Source organism: Leuciscus leuciscus (genome assembly GCF_965113295.1).
Source record: "Leuciscus leuciscus genome assembly, chromosome: 13".
NCBI lineage: Eukaryota > Metazoa > Chordata > Actinopteri > Cypriniformes > Leuciscidae > Leuciscus > Leuciscus leuciscus.
In genome coordinates, this window is record NC_138737.1 from 37,357,209 (window position 1) to 37,361,657 (window position 4,449).

Consider the following 4,449-nt stretch of genomic DNA (forward strand, 5'->3'; position numbering starts at 1 on the left):
ATTACAACGTAAACATGGTTTATGAGGACATATGTGTCCTTCTAAACCAAACGGCTTAAAAAACATACTAAATCTGTGATTGGTAGGTTTAGGGGTAGGGTTAGTGTAGGGGGATAGATTATACAGTTTGTACATTAGAAAAACCATTACGCCTATGGAGAGTCCTCATAAACCACATATCTGAGTGTGTGTGTGTGTGTGTGTGTGTGTGTGTGTGTGTGTGTGTGTGTGTGTGTGTGTGTGTGTGTGTGTGTGTGTGTGTGTGTGTGTGTGAGAGAGAGAGAGAGATTGTAAGTGTGAGTGCAAGAGTGAGTTCTGTGTTTCTTAAAGGGATACTCCACCGAAAAATGAAAATTCTGTCATCATATACTCACCCTCATGTTGTTTCAAACCTGTATGAATTTCTTTCTTTTGCTGAACAGAAAGGAAGATATCTAGAAGAATGTGAGTAACCAGACAGTTTTAGATACCATTGACTTCCATAGTAAGAAAAAGATATACTATGGAAGTCAATGGTATCTAAAACTGTCTGGGTACTGATATTCTTCTAGATATCTTCCTTTCTGTTCAGCAAAAGAAAGAAATTCATACAGGTTTGAAACAACATGAGGGTGAATATATGATGACAGAATTTTCATTTTTCGGTGGAGTATCCCTTTAAAGGGTCAGTAAGAAGCCAATATTCTAACCGGAGAGCTAAGAGCTCAAGTTAGAACTGCATGTAATAGAAACAAAATTATAAGTATAACTATCAAACATAGTATTTTGGTTATTTAACTTTAAAATATATATTTTATTGGATATATTTTATTGTATTTTGGTTATTCAGGGTGGCCGCGGGTCCTTAAAAAGTCTTAAATAAAATGTTCCTAATAAAAGGCCTTAAAAAGTATTAAAATGTCTTAAATTCATATTCGATAGGTCTTAAATATTTCTGGTCACATTACCGCTAAAATTTCTCCAGTCTGACGGACCTAATGTCCGTCAAATAACCAGTGAAGCATCGAATCGCGAGAATGATTCAGATTTTATTACTTAAACAGCTATTGATAATGATAATGTAGGCTTTTTCTGGTAACGCTGTTGAGGCTCGCTCTACTTGTCTTTGTGATAGATTTTATAGTAAGAAATCAAAACAAATGAGCATAACGGCACACATAAAAAAGCTCACAGAAGAAACATACTGAGGTAAAAATTCTAAATGTTGATTTTTTTTAAATTTTTTTATAACATGTGATATAGTTAAGTAACATAACATGACGGGAGCTATTTTGCTGAATATTCTCACGATTGCAAATGTTACATTGATTTTAGTTCAATAAACAAGTAGTTAATATTAAATTATTTCAATTACTTAGGTTAAATATTACATATACGCATGCAATATAATGTGTATTTCCATCACTTAAATTTGGTCTTAAATTTAATTCAAAGTGGCATTAAAAAGGTCTTAAAAAGTCTTAAATTTAACTTGTTTATATCTGTAGACACCCTGTATTAACTGGCCGGAATTTTGAAGTCGGTAGCGGAGTCCTGCCTTCAATTCAGCGTTTCTAAAGAATCACTGGTATGTGTTAATCATTTTTATAATCGACTGTATGTTATTTGTCATATATGATGTATATTGTGCTCTTCCCAAACTGATGGCCTGATCTAATTCACCAGTGCTGCCGATTTCGCACACTTTTGGGTGCTTTTGTCAATGCTGTTGTTAACTAGCGGTGTCCTGCCTATTCAATCCAGCGTTTCTAAAGAGTCACTGGTGTGTATTAACGACACACTGACGGGAATATTGTTCTTTGTGTTGTTCACTGTATCGCTTGTTTATACAAAGGGTTTGTTACCGCCGGCGCTCTCTGGAAGACTACATTACCCATCACTGCCTAGAACTACAGCAAACTACGGCAACTCAAATAGCTCAAAATACACACCAGGTTTAGTTTTTTTTTTTTAGTTTTTCCGTGGTGACTCTCCCTGCATTCCAAATGACATAATGTTATGTATTTTATATATTGTGAATACATTTATTATAAATTCATTCATTAATAAATGATTTAAGTAATAATTGATGTGCTGTATTATAAATTTTTGAAGTAGAAATCCGTTTTGAAAGTTCAAAACACTGATAATTACAATAACTAGGTTTCCTGAAATAAATATTGTTTAAATATTGCTTAGGTACAAAGACTTGGACTTGGCCTTTAGGGACTTGTGAACATGTCTGGTATTTATCATTTTTATAATCAACTATGTTTTTTCATATCAAATGAGATGTTTGCTCATTATGTATTTACAGTAGTTGAGGAGTTCAGAGAGAGATGGCCTGCCGACTGCACCTTTTCTAAAGGATGAGGTAAACCATTTAATAGCAACTGTCAATATTAATAATTATTCTAATTATTATTTCTAAATATCTTCAAATGCATCATATTTTTGCCAGCGATGAAGATCTTTATTAGTTGAACGTATGCTGTCTGTGAATGAATGATTCCACAGGACGATATATTCGATTTCATACATTTTACAACCAAACAGATTATTACTAGAAAGTATGACATTACCCGTTTTTTGGACATATACATTAACTTATACATTAAATAAGCTACCATTGTTCATAGTTTATGAACACCCGCCGTCCCGCGGTAGTGTGTGTGTATTGTTGCGCAGTGGCGTGCGAACTCGACTTGAAAACGAATGCCTTTGCCTGCCGTAGACACAGTTAACCAGTTTAAACATGCTTGCAGAAATATACATTTGATTATATTTTGGAGAACAGACAGAAGAAGATCCGTCGATGTTTTTTTGTGTTCAGATGTTCAGTAGCAGTCATGAGCGTGAGCACATGTGGAGAGTTTTAACTCTTTCTTCTCTGTGTCAATTACATGCCTTTGAATGCAACACTCTGCAGATTCACTTTATTTCTACATGTCTAATAATCCAAATGTAGTTGTATAAGTTACTATTATACAAACCAAAGGACAGGCAATGATTTTCGGGCTACAGATGGCAGAAATAATGCTTGTCTCTTCTGTTTTTTGTTGCAAAGATAGCCTATCTACTTATGATAATAATAGTCATTTAAATAAAAAAATATATAATTTTATATATATGACGACGTCAGATGCAAAAGCCTCTAAGTACCATCTGAAATTTTCTACTAAAAGAGCATTTTTATCAAGCTTGTATGTTTATGTTCAGTTATTTCACTTAAATGGCAATGAAAAGTACCTAGTAATTGTCATTAAAGTGAAATTACTGAACTTAAATATACAAGCTCGATAAAAATGCTTGTTTTAGAAGAAAGTTTCAGATGGCACTCAGAGGCTTTTGCATCTGAAGTCTTCATATATAGATATAGAGATAGATAGATAGATAGATAGATATTATTACTTTTACTTTTGAGTAAATATTTCTATAAGTACTTGTACTTTTACTTGAGTACAGTTTTTGGATACTCTACCCACCTCTGGTTAATTGATGCACATGATGTTGTATAACGTTAATGGTCGCCGAATATAACCACAAAATGGCGTTAACTGTTATCTACATCACAAGAGAAATGGACGAATCAGTCATATAAAAAAGTTATTCAGAAAATCGCTTTGGACAAAAGCGTCTGCTTTGGCCTGTTAAATAACATAGATAATAGATGGACAATAACAAATGTCACCCATAACATCTATAACTAATGGTTGCCCTTTTCATTTTTCTTTCCTCATAGGTTCAAATACTAATAGCTGGACTGAAGTGGCACTACACCATGCCTAACAACAAAGGTAAGCCATGTAGCTATAGTGTAATTTAGATTAAAGTCAAATATTGAAAGCAACACAATGACCGTAAGAGAGAATAAAATAATAAATTACCCTTGTGTAATACCTATACTGTCATATTATTATTTCAATGAACAGATAAGAGCAATTAATTTGTGTTTTATTGTATATCTGCATTAGGGGTGTCCCCGACTATGGATTTTCATAGTCGAATCAGAATTGTCAAGTCTTGCCTATAGTCGACTAATAGTCGAATCATGTGTGTGGGGGCGGGGCTTTAACATTTCAAAGCCGCGATGTACAGAAAATCACACAAAGATATAGAAGAAAATGTATAAAAACATTTTGGATCAATAAAACTAAGAAATAACATTAATAACTCCAGAAAGGCCACACTGCAGACAGGATTTGCATTTCACATGCAAAAAAAAAAATTTAATCGGCTAAATTACCTGTGCAAGCAGGCTCTAAGTACAGCACAACATCGATGCACCGAAAAAATAAACAATTAATTAAATATGAACAGAATATACCTTTCTAATAAATAAAAATACAAAACGAAATAAATCAGAATCAAATCAGAATCAAGTCACAATATGAGGAGCAAATGTGTACAAAATGCCTAAAGTGCAGGGGAACATAATATTCAAAACACAAGCCACAAATAGTTAGATTA

At 33.4% G+C, this 4,449-nt stretch overlaps 1 long non-coding RNA gene across 1 annotated transcript; it reads left to right on the top strand.

Moving 5' to 3' along the window:
• The first annotated feature begins 1,421 nt into the window (after positions 1-1,421).
• Positions 1,422-3,778, top strand: LOC309513101. Its single transcript, XR_014211301.1, has 4 exons — positions 1,422-1,567; positions 1,835-1,934; positions 2,300-2,353; positions 3,722-3,778. It is a non-coding gene; the product is annotated as an uncharacterized lncRNA (long non-coding RNA).
• The last annotated feature ends 671 nt before the right edge of the window (positions 3,779-4,449 follow it).